The sequence below is a fragment of the Notamacropus eugenii genome, chromosome 2, assembly GCF_028372415.1.
Source record: "Notamacropus eugenii isolate mMacEug1 chromosome 2, mMacEug1.pri_v2, whole genome shotgun sequence".
In the NCBI taxonomy this organism is placed as follows: domain Eukaryota; kingdom Metazoa; phylum Chordata; class Mammalia; order Diprotodontia; family Macropodidae; genus Notamacropus; species Notamacropus eugenii.
In genome coordinates, this window is record NC_092873.1 from 44,143,987 (window position 1) to 44,167,482 (window position 23,496).

A 23,496-nucleotide genomic window follows, 5' to 3' on the forward strand; every position below is an offset into this window, starting at 1 on the left:
ATATATTCCATTGGACATCTGTAATCAGAAGATCATAGATCTAAAGCTGGAAAGGATATCAGAAGCCATCTAGCCCAATGCTCTTATTTTGACAATGAGGAAAGTAAGATACAGTGACTTGTTGCTCTCCTCCCATCCACTGATATATCACTTGTAAAAAAGAAAAAAAATAAGCAAAATCAATTGACAAAGCAACTGAATGATAATGCTTGTAATATTCCACATCTGTAATCTACCAACTCTCTCTAGAAATTAGGAGTGACTATGGGTGTATTTTAGTCATCTGAGATTCTTTCATATTAGAAATAAATTTTGATTGATTTCTTGGTGGCATGGTGGATAGAGTGCTGGACCTGAAATCAGAAACCTAGTAGCTGTGTGACCCTGAGCAAGTCACTTAAATCTGTTTGCCTCAGTTCCCCATCTGTAAAATGAGCTGGAGAAGGAAATGACAAGTTACCACAGTATCTTTTTGAAGAAAACCCTAAATGGAGTCGTGAAGAGTCAGGTATGGCTAAAACAACCAAACAACAATTTTTTTCAAACCTAGCTTTCTGTGGCTAAAAATTATCCAACACCAAGTTTACTGTAAGGGTCAGAAGGTGGGGGCAATTCAGCAAAATTAATTAACATGTTGAAAATGTCTGATGTGCTTTTTCCACAACCATAGTCTTCCACCTTTACAAAAAAGCTAGAGGGTCCAGTTTGGTCATTATAATTTCACAGCATTCAATTTCGATTGTCTAGTTATTCTTTCCATTGATTTTGTTATGGTTATTATATGTATTGTCATTTTCTGGTTCTACTTCCCTCCAAGCCCCCCTTCCCAAGTCTTCCCATGTTTCTGTGAATGCCTCATATTCATAGCTTCTTGTGATATAGTAACATTCCATTTTGTTCACATAGCATAATTTGTTTGGCCATTCCCTAAATAGTAGACATCTATTTTGTTTATAGCCTTTTTATTTTTGCCATCACAGAATATTATTCTAAATATTTTCTTCTATTTAGGACTTTTCTTTCTGAAATTGAACACCATGCAGTATATACCTATTAGAGTTCAGGGATGTGAACAGTTTAATGACTTTTTTCCTGCTTAGTTCCAAAATATCTTCTAGAATGAAGCCAATTCCACTGGTAATATATTATAATGCCTGCTTTTCCACAGTGCCACCAACAATGACTATTTCTTTCCATGCCATTTTTATGGAGCATGTTTTCATAAGGTTGTTGTTCATTTGCATTTTTCCAGCAATACTTTGTTCATGTCCTTTGATTCCTTACACCATACTTTCATTGGGGAATATTTTGCATTAAACACTATGAATTATCCTTATTATTCTTCTACCCATGGTGGAAATTGGTTACCTTGAAAATAGGGAGTGGAATTGATAGATCTGTAGTCAGATTTTATTTGTAGAATACAGTTTAAGGAAGCATTTCCATCTGCAGTCTTATATACAACTCTGGAATTTATAGAAATCTCAGTCTCTCCACTACAGAACCTCCCTTAGCTTAATTCTCCATCCTCTTCATTTTCTAAGTAGTCTTCTGTCCCCTTTCTGCTCTGACTCCTTAATCCTTTCTTTCTGCTCCATTGCCCCAGATCCCCTGTCCTCCTCTTTCTCTGCATTCCTCAGAGACTTTGCTAGCAAAACCCTCAGGGTCAATTAGCAATTGAGTGGAAGCAAGTTTCCTCTCTGGCTGTTAAAGGCTAGGAGGCATTTCTAAACTTGGGAAAGAGAGTGTTTGAAGGGTCGTTGGTCAGTTTCAGGCTTCAGTAATTCAGTTCACTTCAGTGCTATTCCAGACATTTTTTAAGTGCCCAACATGTACAGAGCCCTGTGCTTGGGGGCTGTTTTCTCCTTCCCTCAGGAATTCTTGTCCTTGATGTTTCCTGTTAACTAGTGATAATCAATTGTACACTTCCTCTAAGGCTTAGGTTAAAGGTAGAAGGAGGTGTTACCTCCTTAGAAAAGTCTTCTGGGGACCCCCCTCCAGTTTTCATTCTTTTCTTCTCAAATTACCTTGCATTTACTGGTGGATATGATGTATATATCTATATATCTCCCTGTCTACCTATACCTGTCTGTCTACCCTATACCTGTCTATCTATCACCTATCTTTCTATGTTTCTGTTGATATCTATCTGTCTATCTATCTATCTATCTATCTATCTATCTATCTATCTATCTATCTATCTATCTATCTATCTATCTATCATCTATCTACTTACCTACCTACTATAAAGATCCCTGAGGTCAGAGGGTGCTTGATTCTTGTCTCACTATCCTTGGTGTGTAGCATGGTAAAGCCTTGCACACACCCAGCACTTATTAAATGTTTGTGGAATTGGTACAGTGAAAAAAAGTGCTTTGTTTAGATTCAGAGAACCTGGGTTTGAATCTTGATTCTACCAATTACTTCCTTTCTGACTCTGGGCAAATTATTTCACCTCTAGGTTTTAGCTTCTTTATCTGCAAAATGAAAGTTTTGGATTAGATAAGCCCTTTCTACTTCTAAATTGAAGGTTCCTGTAAAAGGGCAGTGAAGGTCCTGGTGGCAGGATGCTCGCCATCTCCTTTACTGGCATAAGGGAAGCTAGTGCGATATTATTTTCTGGGAAATATTTCCAACACTGAGAAACCTATGCATTGTACCTTTGGCCCTTCAGATATGTCTTATAGGCAAGGACGGTGGAAGTGAAGGAGCTGAGAGCAACAGGGAATCCAAAGCTAGCTGTCAGGGCCAAGAATCATTTCTGGAATCATTTTATCTGTGGGATGGGGAACCTTCTGCCCATTAAAGAGCCAGACAGAGCACCTGGGGAATGACTGTATCTAGACACAAAGTTGAAGAGGAAGCAGACCATGAAAAAGGCCTCACACTGAGGGTATTGATGAATAAACCTCTTTACTATATAGACATGGGAAGCCAGTAGAGATTGCCATAGAGATTGGACAAGTTTGTGGTCATATATGGCTGGTCTCTGCCACCTCACTGGATGAAGGAGCCCTGAGTCCTGGGAGAAGTTCCCATATCTGTGCCTCTTCTCCCGTCACCAGGTAATTCCACAATGTCTTTTCAGCATGAATATGTTGAATTTGCAATATAGGTATAATAAGAGAACTGGTAGAAATTGATTGTATCCAGAGGGCAAATGTCAAGGTTCCAAAGAGAACCAAGAATAGGGGGTTTTACAGTGCTGCGGTGAGCCCCTACCAGTTGGCAGCACCAGATACTGTATGTAGGTAGACTTTCAGAATTGAAAGGATCCCACTTTCCAGAAGGTAGCTTGAATTGGACAAAGTACCAACCTCTTGGCCTCTCACATCTTCATCTCCATCGTTTCTTTGACCTCTTAATTCAGAGTGACCATTTCTTGGCATTTGTTATTCTTCCTTACTGACATTCATGAAACCACTCATCTGAATGGCAGGCTTCACTTTTAGGTGTGGGCTACTCTCCCCTCTCCTCAAGCTTTTGCTCTTTCTTCCTGGGGTCCAACCAGGTCACTTTTCTCCTGCCCAGGGGAATTCCCCAGTTACCACTGACAGGTCTTGCCTTTAATGGAGTCCAACATTGAAACTCTGTAAGCATTTGTTAAGGTTGTAGAGTTCCTTGACTTACAGACTCGAGCTAAATCCTTATCTGTGAGTTCAAGGTTCCCTTACCTTCAGAAAAAGAGCTGAGGCTATGTAGATTGCTGTCCACAACTCTTAGGAGCCTACATTTAGATAATGCCTGTGCTGGTCTTCTAGAAGTCTAGATTCGATTTAGTTTGAATCAACCCATGAGAGACAGGGTAGCATGTATAGTGAGAAAGTCACTCATCGACTCTGGCACCCTAGAGTTCCGGTTCAAAACTCATGACTGTAGCCACATCTCTTTTCATCCCCAGTGCTTAGCAAAGTGTCTGGCACACAGTAGGCACTTAATAAATGCTTGGTGTTGCTGATTCTCTGAGCTTTTGGTTCTTTCTCTATAAAACAAGAGGGGTTGGATTATATGGCTTCTGGGGTCACTCCTGGCTCTAAATCTTTGAGCCGATGAATTCAATAAACATTACGGAGATTATCTGTGCATGGTGCAGGTGTACTGAGGAGGTAGATCCTGTCTTCAAGATGCTTTCTTTCTAGTGTTAGATACAACATGTAGGTAAATATAGAGCAATATGAGTGCTTTATCTACAGGATCTCATGTGATTAGGGTGTTATAATCTCCCCTTTACAGATGAAGAGACTGAGGCTTTAGAAGTGAAGTGATTTATCCAAATTCATGCATCTAGTAAAAAGCAGAACTGGATTTGAACACGAGGCTTCCTTCTATGTCTTTCTGTTACATCAGGCTTGTTTTTAGAGGAAACCATCTCTCATTTAGACAAAATCTGACTTCCCTTGAGGCAACAGGACTTGCAAACTCAGTCTTGAGTCTTGATCTTTGACCAAGGTCCCCCACTACTTCCTGGGCCATCTGTAACCATCTTGATCTATATCTGGCCGCTGGACCCAGATGGCTCCAAAGAAGAAAGTGAGGTTGGTGAACCTCCATTGCTTAAATGCACTTGCATGTCTTGGCATCACCTCCCTGATGTCATGGTCCCCTTAGACAAGGAAGGACAGGCAACATTAACAATTGTCAGTTCATTTAAACCATCCTGCCTGTCGTGGACTGAGCTTTATCCACTGAGCCACCTGGCTGTGTCTTCTTTCACCTCAATGCCTAAGACCATGTTAGATATTTCATGTTTGTTGAAGGGCAGAGACATGGCACAGAGGTCCCCTCTAGCTCTACAGCTATGGTTCTGTGATCTACAAAGCAGGTTGGAATGAGTACATAGGAGATGAACAGCAAAGAGGAGCCCCCAGGGATGACGCACAGTGTGTAAACATTCAGACTCAGGGATTTAAATTGATTTTCTTTTTCTAGTATAGATTCAGGGAGAATCATAGGCTCACAAATCATAAATATAGAGTTGAAAGAGACTCAAAAAGTTATCTGGTACAGCCTCCTCCTTTTACAGATGAGGAAACTGAGGTTCAAGGAAGAAAAAGTAGGGTGCTTGAGATCACAGAGTAAGAGTCAGAGGCAGAATCTGAACTCAGGTCCTCTGACTACAGTCAAATAAGCATTTATTTATTAAATAAGTGTCCATTGTGTACCAGGCATTGGGGATACATAGAACACACCCATCTCTGCTCCCACAGAGTTTATATGCTAATGGGAGACAATAAGGACATATGTCAGAACCTGCAGAATAAATATAAAGAGAATGAAGACAAATGCATACCAAGTAGGTCCAAATAAGGTTGTCAAGGAGGAGGACACCAGCTGTAAGGAAAAGAAAATCAGAAAGGACCTATAAGATGGGCTTGGGCTCATCTTGAAGGCAGAGAGGGAGTCTTAGGGCCAGAGTACTTTCCCCTGTATGGCACTGCCTGAAATGAAATTTTCTAGCGACTTCGAAAGTGACTTTCCAGGGTGGGTTCTGAAGAACAAGGAATAATGGTTTTCTCTTTAACCCGGTCTCTATCTCCATCACTGCCCTTCCTCCACCCAAGAAAGGAAAGGGTAAGTGGGCAGGACAATTGGCTAAAGATGGGATGATTGTTCTCTTGTTTGTGTACCTATTTATTAGCTGGGATTGCCATGGTAACCATGGGCCCTTGCCACCCGCCTGTGCCTGTGCTACTCTGAACAGCTTCATTTGGAGAACGTTGCAAGGCTTAGCTTGAGACTCTTTACTAAGCACCTGAAAAGGGGAAGAGGGGATAATTTTAGAACAACTGACTCTAGGAGCACCTGAAGGTCTATTTCAAGATGAGAAGAATCTGAACAGGACTGACAGAAATATTATGAGGAGCTAATATTAGAGAAAAGTAAAGCATTCTGACTTTGGGGGTGGGGGATCCAGGTTAAGAAGGTCCCACTTCTGTCAATCTAAACAAGCATATATTTTGCACTTATTGTATGCAACACATTGTGTTAAACCCCTGTCCCTAGGACTGAGAAGAGCAAGTACAAAGAAAACCAGATGTTTTTCATGTTCCTCCCCTCCATTTATTGGATAAAGCACTGGTCCTAGAGTCCTGAGTTGCAATTCAGCCTCAAACACTAACTTGCTGTATGACCCTGGCCAAGTCACTAAAACTCAGTCTGCCTCAGTTTCCTTACCTATAAAACTACAGTACTATAGTAGTTACCTCCCAGAGTTGATATGAAGATCAAGTGAGATAGTGTTTACGAAGTGATTTGCAAGCCTTAAAATGCTACACAAATGCTACTGTTGTTTTTACTGGATGTGTGTCAAGCCTAAAGAATTACTGTGAGGGAGGCAAGAAGAGAGTCCTAAGTGGACATATATAGCCACAAACAAGTTTGATTCAAAATAAAATGGAATCATTTAGCAAAAGAGACAGTGGCCTGGAAACTGGTGGGTAAGTGAATTGGTTTACAAACCATCCCATCCCTTCTTGCTGTGTGATTGTACATTCACTCGTTCTCAAAACGTATGGCTATAGTCTGTAACTCCTCCTTGAGGTCTCAATAATCAATCTCTCAACAAACCTTTATTAAACCCCTACTATGTGTCAGGTGCTGTTCTGGTGCTGAGAATACAAAGGTAAAAAAATCTAACATTCCCTGTTTTCAGAGCATTCATATTCCCCAGGAAGGAGACAGAATGCATACATATTAGTATACACAAAATGAATACAAGGCAAATTTTTGTGGGAGAGGCACCACCAACGGGGTAATTAGTTAGGGCCTTATGTAGGTGTTGCTTGAGCTGAATTCTGAAGGAAACAAGAGATTCCAAGAGAATTTGATGAGGAGGGAGTGCCAGGTTAGGGGGACAACTATGCAAATGCATGGAGACAGGAGTCTAGTGCTAGTCCTTCTGACCAGAGGAGAAATATCTGCTGCAGTCAGCTTTCAAGGATGCAGAAGCAAGAATCAGGATGGAGGAAGCAGGGGTCAGGAGTACAAAAGCAAAGCAATAAGGTCTTGAGGTAGGTATAGTATCACGTCAGGAGCTGGAAGAGTCTAAGGCCAGTTAGAGAATAAAGAAGTTAGTTGTCCAATGAAGTCCATGCTCCTTTCAACCCTTAGTGAAATTAATATGCCTTTGTATTTTGAAGCTTGTGAATAGAATCCTATTAACCTGTTCTCCTGAAGAAACTTCCACTGTGGACAGCTCCCACCCACCTACTAGCATTTCCCATTTGAGAAGGGTCACTAGCCTTGTAGTTGTGGGAAATGAAGTGGCTAATTTAAGTCAGTCAGCATCTATTGAGTGCCCTCTGTAACACTGAGGATACAAATATAAATAAAAAAAGACTTTCTGCCATTAAGGAGCTTATAATTTAATGGGGGAAGACAGCACAAAAGAAGCTAAAAAGGCAGTGAGGAAGAAAGGATGCTGTGCGAGATTCCCCAAATCCAAAAGCGGTAGGGCTGGTGGGAAACATGGAAGATAAACTGTGTTGATTTGCTCCTTAAACAGAGGTTCATGGCCCTGCCTTCCAGTCACAAACAAGCTTGATTCAAAATAAAATGGAAGGTCCAATCAGAGTGAAAGAGAAACTGATAAGATGTGAGCACCAGGTAACTTCAATCCTGCAGGATAATGAGAACTCCCAATGATGAGTAACTTGGGGAAGGAAGGCACAAAAGACAGGGTCAATGAATTCCAAAAGTAGTGTGGGTGGTGAGATATGGGAAGGTAAACCAATTAAATCTCTTGGGATCTCTATTTTTTTCCATCAGAAATGAAAATTTGTTTGAGGAACAATGAAAAGCCTGCTTGAAACAGGTACAACTTTCCTCAATATTAAAGAAAAAAGTCCTTCATTGGACCCTTTGATCTTATATAGATACTGTCCAACACCCTTTCTACCCTTCATGGCCAAACTTTATGAAAAAGTTGGCTACAATGAGGAAGTTACATCTTCCATCCCCCCTCTGACTTTGAAACTGCTTCCTTAAAGTTCACAAAATTCAATGACCTTTTTTTTTTTGAAATCCTCTTCTTGGCTTCTCTGCAGCACTTTACAGAACCAACCATTCCACCTTCTGGATATTTTCTTCCTGTTTGTTTGGCTGTGGAAACACCACATGCTCCTGGTTTTCCTCTTCTTTCTTTAACCTCCTCTTGGTCTCCTTCATGGAGACATCTGCTTCCCTACCCTTAAGTTTCTGCCTTTCTGGGCTTTTTCTTCTCCCTCTGTACTTTGCCAATCTCATTCATGCCCATGGTTTCAACTGTCACTTCTATGGAAACAGCTTATAAATCTGTATCTCCAACTCTGCTTTCTCCATCTAGCTTCAGACCCAATTGTCCAGCGGCCCATAGGACCTTTCCATTTGCATGTATTTGAGCTTAACAAGCTGAAAACCAAACTCATTTTCTTTCTCTCAAAATCTATTATTTCTTCTGACATCAATATTTCTCCCTGTGGCACTACTATTTCCTAGCCTCCCATGCTCTAAAACTTGGTGTTATCTTTCATCCTTTTTTCTCTTTTACTGTAATATCCATTTGGATGGGACCAAGTCTATCAACTTGACCTCTGCTGAGCCTCTCACATTCATCTTCTCCTTTCTATTGCTGCCATTTTAGTAGAGATGGTGTTTTCACATTCCTGTATTATTACAATACCTCATCATTGGCCTTTCTGTTTCTGTCTGCTCCCTCCAAGACATTCATGCCACTAGTAGACTAATCTCACTTATGCACAAATTTGGACATGATGCCTTTAGTGACACCTCATTGTGTACTGAGTAAAATTCAACTTCCTTGGCTTCATAGTCAAGGCCCTCCACCATCTGGTTCCTCCATCTTTCTAGATGATGTCATATTACTCCCTTCCACATATTCTCTGCTCTAGTCAAACTGTGCTACCCATCATTTTTGCTATATGCTCTGTATTTTCCTGCCTCTAGGCCCCTTTCTTCTTTGTCAATTGAATTCCTATCTCCGTTCTTTTCCTTCCTTCCTTCGCTCCTTCTTTCCCTCATTCCTTCCTTCATTCCCTCTTACTTTCCTTCCTTTCTTCCCTTTTGATTTTACATTTGTTTTTAAATACTTTTCTCTACCATTTCCTACACAGAGATTCACGCCTTACAACAGAGTCAAAAATGAAGAGAAAAGAATATACCAAAACCAAACAAAATACTACCTAGTTAATAATATATTCAATGACCCCACCCTTAGTTCTCCACTTCAGCAAAGAAGGGAAAGAGGTATATTTTCTTATTCTTCTCTGAGATCAGGCTTGCTACCATAATTATAAAGCATTTAATGTTTTTTGTATGAGGTAGATCTTTCCATTTATTCTATTGTAGTCATTGTAGACATTGATTTTTCTGGTTCTGCCTATTTAATTGCACCAGTTCATCTAAGACCCCCAGAGCTTCTTGAAATTCTTCTTGGTATACCAATATTCTATCATGTCTATGTGTCACAATGTTTTTTAACCTTTCTCCAACTGATAGGTACCTACTTTGTTTCCATTTCTTTGTTAGCATCAAAGTGCTGCATTTAATATATTGGTGCATGTATAATGCACAGTATATGTGTATGCATGCACCTACACACATATATGTATACATATATACATATATGATAGCCTTTTGTCTGTCATTAATTTAACTGTAACATATTCCTAGCATTGAGAATTTCAGGGGCAAATGCAATAGATATTTTAGTTACCTTTTATATCATAATTCCAATTTGCTTTCCAAAATGGTTGGATCATTTACAGCTCCACCAAGAATGTGTTAGTATGCTTGTTTTCCTGAAACACCTCCAACATTTTCTGTTTTGTTATCTTTACCTCTTTGCTATGTATGGCAAAATCTCAGAGTTGTTTAAATTTGCATTTTTTAAAAGTAGTAATACAAAGCAATGTTTCTTTTCTTTTCTTTTCTTTTTTTTTTTTACAACTATTTGGCTTTTTATTGAGAACCTTAACAAATTATGCCTTAACAGCAAATTTCCAGAAAGGGTACAGGCGTTCCTTCCTCTGCTGTTTTTTGGTCTTCAGGCTTTCCTCGTGCTTATTAAGCCTGCGGCGCATGGCACAGGTCTTCTTGGGCTGAAGGTCCAGGGGCTTGTATTTCTTGCCCTTATAGAATTTTCTGAGGTTCTCTTTCTTTATCTGGTTGATGACAGTCAGGACTCAGGCAATAGATTTTCGGACTACTCGGATCTTAGATAACTTGGATGCTGCTCCTCCAGTGACCTTGGCCAGAGTCAATTGGGAAAGTTCTACCTTTAAATCATTTAACTGTTTGAATAGCTCCTCCTTCTTCTTCCCACAAAGATCCCTGGCCTTGATTTTTGCCATGATCTCAGCTCAGACGCACAGCCACCGGCTTGAAGGAGAAAGAGGGAAGGGGCAGCAATGTTTCTTAAGGCAATAATTTGCAGTTCTTTTGAGTGCTTTATTCATAATATTTGACTACATATCTAATAAGAAATGGTTTTTGACTGCATATGTTAATTCCTTATGTGTTTTGAATGTCAGATCCTTATCAGGGAAATTTGATGCAAAGATCTTTTTCTAGTTGACAGCTTCCCTCCTTATCATAGTGGTATTGATTTTATTAGTACAAAAGCATTTCAATGTCATATAATCAAAATTATCCATTATGTTTTTTATGATCTAGATTTCTGGTTTGGTCAAAAATTCTCCCCCTAAAATGATACTTCCTTTTGACTCCATTTTTTTTATTATGTAACATTTTATATTTAAGTTTAATATGCATTTGTCACTTTTTTGCATTATGTGATGGAAAAATGCTAGTTCAAACCTATTTTCAGTCAAACAGGTTTCTAGTTTTCTTAATAGTTCTTGTGAAATAAGAAATCCTAATCCTAATAGGAAAGTAGTTTATATTCTTGTGTTTGTCAAACTGGATTTCTCATTCTTGCTCTAGTCTATTTTATGGATCTGCTTTTCTATTTTTAAACAAATGAACATTTTATGATGATATTTTTTATAACTTAATTTGAGTTTCAGAAGTATTATTCCATTTTTATTCTCATTTTCTTTCTTATTTCCCTTGAGAATTTAGATCTTTTACTCCTCCAAATGAATCCTACTTCTGTTTTGTTTAACTCTATAAAGTACTCCCTTGCTAGTTTCCTCAGTATAATGCCAAACCTGTAAATTGATTTTGGTAGTATCATTTTTATTATAATGATGCGACTTAGTCATCTATAGCAAATACCATTCCAAGAATTGAGTTCATTCTTAATTCCTTTAAAGTGTGTTTTGTAATTGTATTGAAATGTGTCTTAGTAGATTAAATCCCAGATACTTTGTGCATTTCACACTTACTTCAAATGGGATTCCCTTTTTTATTTCCTTTCCTTAAAAAAAACTCTCTTGTATTTTGTTAGTGCTCTCAAGAGGTGCTGATAATTTTTGGATATTTTGTATCCTTCCAGTTAATGAAGTTATTAACTGACTCAATTTCTTTGCTGATTCTCTGTGGTTTTCTAAGTTAATCGTTTAGATTCAGATTAAAATAATCCTATCTCCTTTCTGCAAATATGTATGCCCTTAATTTCTTTCTCTTATCTTATTGCTTTCATTAGCACTTTTAATCAATTTCAAATAAAAGTGGAGAGAGGATAGATGCTTCCTTTACTCCATGACTTATTGAGAAAGCTTCTATCATTTTCCTATTGCAACTAATGATAGTTTTGGACACACATACACATATATGTGTGTATATGTGCATACATATGCACATACATGCACATGAAATGTATATATGTATATTATATAAGTTTCTGTATTATAGATGTATAAATATATGCACATGTAGTATTTGTATTATATTCACATGGGCTTTTTATGCCTATGCTTTTTAGGTTTTTAAGCATGTGAATATAGCAAAGGCTTCCCCCCCCTCAGATTGATATAATCATATAGGTATGTTATTTTTTCAAGTGATTAATTAATATTTCCAATATTAAGCTATCCTTGTGTCTGGTATAAACCCAACCTGGCCATTGTGTATAATTAAAAATATATTGCTGTAGTCTTTTTGTTACAATGTTCTTTAAAATTTTTGCACCAATAGTCATTAGAATATTGAAAAGGTAATGAAGCATAGTAGATAAAAAGCTGACCTTAGAGCCAGTAAAATTTTTCTTCACATTTTACTTTATAAACTTTAAAGCATTTTATAAACATTAGGTATTATTATTGTTATTATTCCAAAAGATAGTATAAGCAAGAAATATATCTGGGTTAAAAAAACAGCACACACAAATTTATTGATGACAGAGCCATAAATGTCTCCTAAGAGCAATCAGAATACTAGACCTTGAAGCTTGACATCAGGAAGAGAAGTAAATTTTTTCATTGTGTATCCCTTAGGCCACTGTTGGCAGTCATCATCAGAATCATCATTATCATGATAGTAACAGTACCCCTCCCTGCCAAATATGCTTAAGAATTCAGTAAACTATATGGAAATGATGGTATTTTAAAGGAAACTGTCATACATGATCGCTTAAACATAACATTGACTGAAAGAACATTTTTAAATGGATATAGCCCTGCTAAATACTCCAAACCTTCAGGCTATATGGAACAAAAAGCTCTTAATATGATGGAATAAATCAAAAGATCATAAGTAGTAGTAGCAAGGTACAGGCATCCCTCAGAGATATTGCAGCTTTGGTTCCAGATAATCACAATAAAGTGAGTCACAAATTTTTTGATTTCCTGTTGCATATAAAAGTTATGCTCACACTATATTGTAGACTATTAAATGTGAAATAGTTTATGTCTAAAAATGTACATACTTTAACTAAAAAATACTCTATTTCTAGAAAATGCTAACCATCATCAGAGCCTTCAGTGAGTCAAAATCTTTTTCCTGGAGGAGGGTCTTGCCACAATGTTAATGGCTTCTGACTGATCAGGTGGTGGTTGCTGAAGGTCAAGGTGACTGTTGCAGTTTCTTAAAATAAGATAAGGAAATTCACTGAATTGATTGACTCTTCCTTTCAGTTGAACACTTAGAGGTCATTGTAGGGTTATTAATTGGACTAATTTCAATATTGTTGTTTCTCAGGGAAAAGGGAGGCCTAGGAGAGGGAGAGAAATGGGGAATGATGGATTGTTGGAAAATCCAAAACACACATCATTTATTGATCAAATTCATAGTCATACGTAGTTATGGTTTGTGACACTCCCAAACAATTACAATAATAATATCCCTGATCAAAGATCGCCATAACAGGTGTAAGAATAATGAAAAAGTTTGAAATATTGTGAGAATTACCAAAATGTAATACAGAGACATGATGTGCATGCATGCTATTGCTAAAATAGCATTGATAGAGTTGCTCAATGTTGCCACAACCTTTTAATTTTTTGTAAAAAGCACAATAATGTGAAGTATAGTAAGATGACACATCTGTAAATCGTCACCACCATCCTGTGTGCTACTTCAGTTGCCCCACAAATGGTTTCATTGAGTCTACAGAAGAATAACTGACTTTTTAAACATTTCAATTGCAAAACTCCAAATCTATTATTTCATTCATCTCTACAATAGTTTGCCAAACATTAAGAAGAAAATAATAATAGTAGGACAGCAACTTACCTTAGGACTATTTCTATCTGTATTCCATTGGCCATGAATATGAGAATGAAATAATAATAACTGAATCTCAGAAACATAGAATGTGAGTGTTAAAAGTTAGCTTAGAGATCATCCATTCCAACCTCCTCATTGTACGGGGGACAAAAATCGAAAGGCCAAGAAACTAAGGGACTTGCCCAAAGTCACAAAACTAGAAATTGGCTGAGCCAGCACCAGAGTCTTGGCTTTTAGAGTGTTTTTTAGTCTTTCATTTTACTTAATTTAAAATCTCAGCTAAGTAGTGTGACTCCAAAAGGGAATTTGGCTGAATAGGGATGGTGTTCTGGGCCAGGTCTGACTCAGACCAGTCTGGTGCCTCAGGCTCAGTAATGGAACAAAATGAGTTATTGGTAGGCCATCTAACATTTAACAAAAGGGACTTCACTAAACAATACCATCAAAAGGCTATTCAGCAAGTATACAGCATTGATTCGTTGGGGAACAGCTCCTCTGACTTAGTCTTTGCCAAGGTGATATGTCCAGTCAATAGTATGTGTCAAGTCTGAGAAGCTGGTGACTCCTTATGAGTTGGACTTTTATATTTAAGCAATATGGAAAAAAGGAATGATTCCAGCTTTAGTTCCCCCAAACCAATTAAGTCTTGAGGACAATTTCATTGCCTTTTGGGGGAAAACTAGCCTTGTCTTCATGAGGGTAACTGTTGCTCCTCATATAAATGGCAAGCACTCAAGGACAAAACTCCCAGTTGTGCAGTGACAATGGATACCAATGAGAAACAAAGGGAGAGGGGGTCTAAAGAAATCAACATGCCTTCCCAGAAAGCTTAGTGATGAACTCAGATTTTCAAAGGACATATAGAAGATATATATATGTATATATATATATACATATATATGTATATATACATGCATATATACATATACAGGGAAAGGAAGTAACTGAGAATGCAGATCATACCTGGAATATTATGTCCACCTCTGGCTACCACATTTTAGAAGGGAAATTGACAACCTAGACAATTATAGAGGGAAGTAAGTGAACAGGATGGTGAGGGGACAGAAAATTATGTTATAGAAGAATAAATAGAAGGAGCTTGATATATTTAGTATGGCAAGAGAAGGTTTAAGGGGCCATGATTGCTGTCTCCAGATATTGGAAAGAGTATCATATGGAAGAGAGATTCAATGTGTCTAGTTGGCCCTAGAGGGTAGTGTTAGAACTAAGGTAAGTTGAAAGCAACAAGTAAGCATTATTATTTCCTATGTGCCAGGCACTGTCCTAAGCTCTGGGGATACAAATGGAAGCAAAAAGAATCCTTACTCTTGAGGTTCTAATGAGGGAAGACAACACATAAAAAGGAACTGAAAAGCAGAATAAGGAGATGGGGGGCATGGGGCAAAGAAAACCGACTCAGAGTGATAGCTAAGAGGAGAATGAAAGATGACTCACTGAGGGCCCTGGAAGGAACTCCCCAATGCAAAAGGGGACACACATGGCAGAAGAATTCTAGGGTGAGAAGATAGCTAAGTTATGGTGGCAAAGTCAGACACCCAGACAGAAGGGAATAAAGCTAATGAGTAGAAGTTACTGAGATCCAGACTTCTGTTAGTTCAGAGATAGAACGGTCTGCCTTGGGGAGTGGTAAGGTCTCCATCTTTGAAGTTCCAAGCAGAATCTGAGGCTATGTCTCAAGAGGGTGATAAAAGGCATATATGATTTGTGCAGAAATTGGACACTAGAGATCCTTTCAGGTCTGAAATTTTAAGTTTCTAGGATCCAACATTCCCAACTGGAAGCCCATTCCTCTTTTTCAAATAACAATTTCTGGTGACAGGATGAACATGAAACTGTTTTATGTGATAATTCCAGTATTCTTTTGTATGTAACATGTTATCTGTTGTCAATTGACTGAGGAGATTAGATGAAAGAAAAGACTTTCTTCCAATATTCCACATTTTCCTCTAGAACAAAGAAAAGGAGAATCATATATTAGTATTAAATTCCTCAGAAGCATTCCACCTTCATCTGTCCTTCCCACACGTTTTAATTTATGTTTTTTTGGTTGACTGATCAAATTGTTCTTGATGGAGAAGTTAATTTCCTCAAATGTGACAAGCGTTTTACTAAAATAATTAGTGAAGACTTACAGAAGAAAGGTAGAAGAGGCTTGGGGTGAGATGAGGCAGCTGGAATCCATGAAGGGTCAAACCCTGATGTCCTCCTCCATACCATTTCAGGTTAAAATTGCTACGAATAGAGAAAAATTTCTCGATTGGGTGATTCTTGCTATGGCATCTTCTGAGTGAACATGCCAACTTTAGTGGGTTCTCTGGAGGTGAGCACCCCAGCCTTGGAGGATCTTAATAGATGATGGGTGATCGATTCCTTCCCTTCTTTAACTTATTTTAAACATTCTTGTACCACTCAATTAATCCTTTATTATATAATTATATAATGATGTTATATGTAAATGAGTCATAATCTGAAGGGTTGGAAGGGACCTCAGAGGTCATAAAGTGCAAACTTCCACTAAATTCAGGAATCTTTTCTACAACATTGCACATGGATGATCATTCAGCCTCTTCCTGAATACTTCCATTTGTAGGAATTGCCTTTGCAGGGTAGCCTATTTCATTATTGAATAACTCTAATTTCAGAAAGTCCTTCTTTACGTTGCATAAACATCAGCTTGGTTGATATATTGTTTAGTTTAACTGAACTTCTTTTCTCCCCATTTATTTGTTTGTTCATTTATTATTTATTTTTGTTATAAAGGATGATTCTCTGGGGAGGAGAGTGGGAAGAACATATTTGGAAATGAAGGTGATATAAAAATGAAAAATGTCAATAGCTGCAACTTTTTTGAGGGAAAATTCTTCCATTATTAAGTAGAAATCTCCCTTTTGATCTTTGGTTTTAATTTTGTCATCTAAAACTAGGCAGAAGGTCTATTCTCTCCTACTGATGACCATCCATCCCATTTTGAAGCCAGGTTATCACATTATCCCTGTGCTTGTTTTCCCATGCTAAACATTCTTCCTTTTCCTCAACTCTTCCTTTAAGATGGCCCTTTCAATACCCTGATCAATATCTTTTGGATGTTCCTTCAGCTTGTCAATATCCCTCTGGAAGTGTGGTCCCTAGAAATGCACACAACCCTCTCGATGTGGTCTAAGTAGCAGGTTATGAAAAGCAAGGTTGCTGTTGCCTTAATGTTATATTTCTATTAATATGCCTTTTGATTGTAGCCGTTTATTTTTTAGCAGCCATGGGATTACCCTTCTGGTTCATATTGAAATTGTGATAAACCCCCAAACTCCCAAGTCTTTTTTGTGTGAATTATTATTTTATTTGCCAATTTTTTGCCTGTTGATCTTGTCTCCCGAGTTCAGCTAGAACTTCCTTATGGCCAGGGATTGTGTCTGTGAATTTGCAAGTCTGGTATCTACTTTAATCTAATAAACATTTACTAAGTGCCTAAGATACCACTTATTATATTTGCTCTTCTAGACACCGGAGATTCAAAGATAAAACAAGACAGGGTTCCTGTCCTCAGGGAGGTTTTAGCTGAGGTCTGTTGCTCAGCTAAAAGTTACTGATTGGTTGATTCCTTTGTAGGGAGGAATGCAAGAATTGTCACAAAGGGTTATTTCATGATCCATTCAGATTTTGTTACCAAAACATTATTTAAAAAAGAGAAATAGTTTGCCAGTCATTAGAATTGGGTTCTTAAAGCTTAAAATTAGAATTAGAAGTAAGTTTTAGGTTTCATTCCCTCCTTCAGTCTTGCATGCTTCTTAGAACTCTCAAGCCATCCAAGCCTTCTAACCTAATTGATTCCTATTGTATGTGTGATCTTGAGAAAGTCACTTCTTCTTGGTTGTTACTTCTTCATCTATAAAATGAGAGGGTTGGATTAGCTGGCCTCTGAGCTTCTGTCACAGCCTTAGATTATAGCTCAAGAGCTATGAGCCTATGATCCTCCATCAACCTGCTTAGCACCCAAGGAACCCATTTCCACTCCATCTCAACCACACCTTAGACCTCTCTGTCACCTCAACCCCTTCTCCCTCAAAGGTCTTGAAAATCCTCCTCTCTAATCACAATCTCCTGTGCTTACATTTCTCTGACCTCATCATTCCTCATACAGCCACACTTCACCTTTAAAGTGTCCTGTGGTACCTCAATGCTGCTTTGTCCTCCCAGTTCATGACACCTATTCTGGCTTTGTTTTCCTCCTTTCCTGGTATTGGTAATTAACGAGATCAACAAAAACACTGTCTCTCAGTTCCTTTCCCATTATTCAGGTGCTCACAAATGACAATTCCCAAACCTGCCCCCTGCTCAATAATCTGCCTTTCTTGTTCCTTCTCCTCAGCTACTGAAAACTGGAATAATAATAATATAATACAATACATAGTAGTACATAAAAGTATATAATATAATAGCTAGCTTTTACGTAGTTCTTTGAGGTTTGTAAAGTGCATTCATTACATATTACCTAACTTGATCATCACAATAACCCTATAAATAAGTGCTGTCTATTGTTATCCCCATTTTGCAGATGAGGAAACTAAAGATGAGACAAGCTAAGTGACTTGTTCAGGGTCATGCAACTTTTATGTGTCTAAAGCAGGTTTTAAACTCAGTTTTTCCTGGCTCCCAAGCCCATTGCTTACATCACCTCTCTCTCCTCTCTCTCTCTCTCTCATCTCTCTCTCTCTCTCTCTCTCTCTCTCTCTCTCTCTCTCTCTCTCTCTCTCTCCTCTCGCTCTCTCACCTCTCTCTCTCTCTTTCACTTATCTCTCTCTCAGCTATCTCTCTCTCTTTCTTTCTCTCTCTCTCTCACCTATCTCTCTCTCTCTCACCTATCTCTCTCTCACCTATCTCTCTCTCTCAGCTATCTCTCTCTCTCAGCTGTCTCTCTCTCTCACCTCTCTCTCTCAGCTATCTCTCTCTCTCAGCTATCTCTCTCTCTCTCTTTTACCTCTCTCTCTCTCTCCTCTCGCTCTCTCTCTCACCTCTCTCTCTTTCACTTATCTCTCTCTCAGCTATCTCTCTCTCTTTCTCTCTCTCACCTATCTCTCTCTCAGCTATCTCTCTCTCTCTCTCTTTTACCTCTCTCTCTCTCCTCTCGCTCTCTCTCTCACCTCTCTCTCTCTATCTTTCACTTATCTCTCTCTCTCTCTCTCTCTCTCTCTCTCTCACACACACACACACACATACATCCACACACACAGAAATATTGTATGTGTATATAAATGTATGTGGCATATGTAAAATTAGATCATACAGTGACTGGAACAAAGGTCAAAATAAGCATCAAATTAGAATAAGAGATAAAATGAGAAGACACTGTGTTTACAATAGGACCAGTGTGTTTTCACAGGATGTGCATGAAACTTAGAATCAGATTAGATGTGGGTTTGAATCCCAGGTCTGGCGCTTCCTTGCTCTGTGGCCATAGACAAATCATTTCTTCTCTCCAAAACTCCATTTCCTCAGTGGGGACAGCTCCTCTCTCATTCTGCTAACCTCACAGGATTAATGTGAGGAAAACACTTAGTAAACCATAAAGCCTCAGAGAAATGGGAGCTCGTTGTGTTATCTAGCTATGTATTTTTTGTAATAGTATATTTGCATTCATAACGGTAGTAGACCTGGCATTTTTGGAATCCAACTACCTCAACCTGATATACTCTATGAAAGTTTAGCAGAGGCGGCACAGAGGAGGGAAAGCCTCTGGACTTGGTCAAATATGTACAGATGAAGTCTGTTCTAGAGGCATTCCAGTTTTTAAAGACTCTCATAGTTAAAAGAGGGGAGCATTCCAAACAAATGGAAACATCACCAATGATTCTTGGAACCAGAAATGGTGACTGAGATGTCACTGATGTTACTGACTCATATCTCAACTCTCTCGCTTCTCTAAAGTTGTTATGATAATGGCCTACATATATATGTATATATATACAATTTTGTGTATGTATATATGCATATATATACATACCTATATAATAAAGGACAACCTTGAAAGCATGAGAAGATCATAATGAGAGAGTTTCATAGATGTTTTTCTTCAATAGATCACATCCTTATGATCATACAATAGAAAAGTATGAAGAATAAAAGCTCCTATTAGGTCTACTTTTTTGTTTGATTGTCATTCATTGTTATTTTTTTTGCCTTAATATTTTTAAAATTAATTTATTTTTAGTTTTCAATATTCACTTCCAAAAGATTTTGAGTTTCAAATTTCTCCTCATCTGTCCCCTCCCCCCATCCCAAGACAGCATGCATTCCAATTACCCCTTCTCCCAATCTACCCTCTCTTCCATCACATCCTTCCCCTCTCTTATCCCCATCTGCTCTCTTTTCTTGTAGGGCAAGATAGATTTCTGTACCCCATTGTCTGTATGTCTTATTTCCAAGTTACATATAAAAACTTTTTAACATTCATTTTTAAAACTTTGAGTTCTAACTTCTCTCCATTTTTCATTTATTATTGAAAAAGTATTTGACTCAACAAAATAAAATGTATCTTTGAAGCCTCTCCTTAAATTCAGCATTATGTTAATTCATACATAAGAGATAAGACTACAGACCTACGTTCAATAACCTATATTGATATCAAGTGAAGTATAAAATAAATGCAATATATTCTCACCTCAATATTCTCTAATGTTAATCACTTAACAGGCATTTCTCATATTTATTGATGTAATGCCTATTATCTGTTGGGATATATGTCATACCCATAGAGGAAATAATGGACATGCAAAGGAAAGGTAGCTTCTGGGAGTGTTACTTCATGAGTGTAGAGAAGTGTCAGCTGTGGCTTATACAAAGGCATTGACCTTTGGGAACCAGGAGAAAGCCATACTTAAGAGTAATCAGGAAATCTATTACTTATTTGCCACTGTTTTCAACCTATGTGTGTCCTTACCATTTTACTCAAAGTTTGAGTCCATTCTCCCAAGGGACCTTTATGTGTAAGAAGATTTTTGTTTTTGTTGAGTCATTTCTAACTCTTCATGATCCCATTTGGTTTTTTTTTTTGGCAAAGATACTGGAGTAGTTTGCCATTTCCTTCTCCATCTTATTTTAGATGAAGAAACTGAGGCAAACAGGGATAAGTGACTTGACCAGGGTCACCAAACTAATAAGTGCCTGAGGTCAGATTTGAACTCACAAGGATGAGTTTTCCTGATTCCAAACCTGATACTTTATATTACCATCTAACTAGCCTTATATACCTCCAATTCAGAGGCGTTATTTTTGTAACATCTGACCATTCTAGTGGTTGTTGTCCTTTGTTCTTGAAGAGGAACAAAATGACATCACTATGCTAGAGTTAAGTTGCAGTGTGTCTGGCTGTGGCAGACCAGACCAATATCAACTTGGAATGCTTTCCCATAGGTCAGACACAAATACGCCATGTGAACATTTGGGTGGGGTGGATACTCTAAATTTTCACATCTTGTGCTTTTTCTGAGCTATTTCAATTCTGCTCTGTTCTGATGTGGGCACGTCATGTTGAGTGGTCCTGTACCAGTATCTCCCATGTCACACAATCAATTCCAAAGTTCTTAAAAGAGACCTTGAGAATGTCCTTGTATCTCTTCTTTTGGCCACCATAATTGCCCTGTGTGAGTTCTCCATGGTATATCAACCTAGTAAATATTTTTCCTAAACTCTAATTGTTTGGCTGGTAATTGATGGGAATCTCGTTGGTAGTGACAGTATTAAGAACCCTAACCTCTAGAATCCTGAGAGAAGGATTCATCTGTTGATTGGGAACCAAGCCTATGAATTCAAATACTGAAGTAGTATCAGAGAGTCTTCTTGCATCATTCTTTCCTCCAAGTGATCTAGCAACACCAGCCTCCTTGCCTTTCCTTCTTGAACAAGGCACTCCATCTCCTGACTGTGCATTTTTTATGGTTTCCAATGACTGGATTTCTCTCTGTGCTTACCTCTATCTCTTGGCCTCTCTAGATTCCTTCAGGTTACAGTTAAACTTCACCTTCTCCAGGAAGTCTTTTCCAATCCCCCTTAATTCTAGTGCCTTCCCTCCATGGTGATCTTCAGTTTATCTTGCATATAGATAGTTGGTTAGGGCAGCTAGGTGGCACAGTGGATAGAGAGCAGGATCTGGAGTCAGGAAGACCTGAGTTCAAATCCAGCCTTAGCTATGTGATCCTGGACAAGTCATTTAACCCTATCTGCCTCAGTTTCCTCATCTCCAAAATGAATCGGAGAAGGAAATGACAAACCACAGGTAGTTGGCTGCATGTTCCTCCTCACCCCTTTGCCTCCTTTAGACTGTGAGCTCCTCAAGAACAAGGATGATTTTTTACCTTTCTTTGTGTCTCCAGCATTTAACATGGCACCTGGCACACAATGGACATTTAATAAACGATTGTTGACTTGAGAGAGGGTACTCTTTATGTAAGGCACTTTGCAAATCTTAAAATGCTATATCAGTCAATCAATAAACATTTGTATAAATATAAATCTTTATATATGTTAGTTATCATCATCAGGAAAATTTTGCCTGACAGCGAAAACTACAGATGAAAAGGTTTGAGCATTCATTGAAGGGAGGGAGGGAGGAGAGGAGGGGAGAAGAGCTGGGGAAAGGAGGGTGAAGAAAACAGCTCCCCAAGAAGTCCTGATGATGAGAGCTGGTTAAATTTTATTCCAGAAATTCCCAAGTGTGGTTTGTATCAACCTTTCTGTTTGGATTTTTATTTTTTAAATAGACATTTTTTTTTATAGGAAATGGATTCTACATATGTCTCTCTTTGGCATCTGATTGTGAGCCTAGAACATTTAGGTTTCCTTAGTGCATTTCATGAGGAAGTCTGGTGATCAGAACTATGAAAACATCCCACATTAGGAGCAAAGCCTGCACTCAGACACTGGCAGTTTTCAGTGAGATTGAAACTTTCCAGCATGATTCCACCCTGTCCTGCTGACAGCCCAGTTTGAAATGGAGACATTCTTGGGAGGTGCATATTTATTTTAGACTCTTCCTCTTTTAAAAATGCATAGTGTTTATTGCACACTGCTGTCATCTTACATTCTGCTCATCCCAACCTGGTGTCACAAAGGGAATATGATCCCAAGGAAATTCTGGGATGTTTGTTGTTGAGTCAGTTTTCAATTGTGCCTGGCTCTTTGTGTCCCCATTTGGGAAAGAGTAGCTTGCCATTTTCTTCCTCTAGCCCATTTTACAGATGAGGAAACTGAGGCAAACAGGGTTAAGTGACTTGCCCAGGGTGACCCAGTGAGTAAGCGTCTGAAGCTAGATTTGAACTCACAAAGAGAAGTCTTCCTGATTCTCACCTGATACTCTATCTAAAGTACCACCTAGCTACAGTACAGTAGCTGTCCTGGAATGTTTACCTTTCTTACCCAGGTTTCAAAGTATTGAGATCCTAGCATCAATGATCCAGAGATAGAAGAGATCTCAGAGGCTATCTAGTCCAACTCTCTCCTTTGTACTAACGGCGAGGAGGTTATGTCACTTGCCCAGGGTCCTCCAGGCAGTAAGTTGAAGATGTGGGATTTAAACACAGTTGATGTGACCTGAGTGCCACGGCTCTTTTCACAGTCCAGGCTAGCTACCTGCCAACTTTTGAGTAGTGGTTTTCCATGGGTTATAGGGTCACAGTGTTAAAGAGATCCATCCGTGGCTATGCCTTTTGGACATGGTCTAACCAATCCCAATTGTTTTAGCTTTCACAGGCTCTCAGGGGCTACTCAAGTATTTATAGCGTTGTGCTCGAGTAAGCAGATAACATCATGACTGGGGGTGGAATAATTTCTGTGGTGCTTACTAGCATGAAGGGTCTTGGG

The 23,496-nt window shown here is 38.5% G+C and overlaps 1 protein-coding gene and 1 pseudogene across 2 annotated transcripts in view; one reads left to right on the forward strand and one right to left on the reverse strand.

Moving 5' to 3' along the window:
• Positions 1-23,496, forward strand: part of CALN1 (calneuron 1) — a 483,181-nt gene that overhangs the window by 226,661 nt on the left and 233,024 nt on the right. The window lies entirely within an intron of this gene.
• LOC140525078 (large ribosomal subunit protein uL29-like) lies at positions 9,957-10,368 on the reverse strand (annotated as a pseudogene).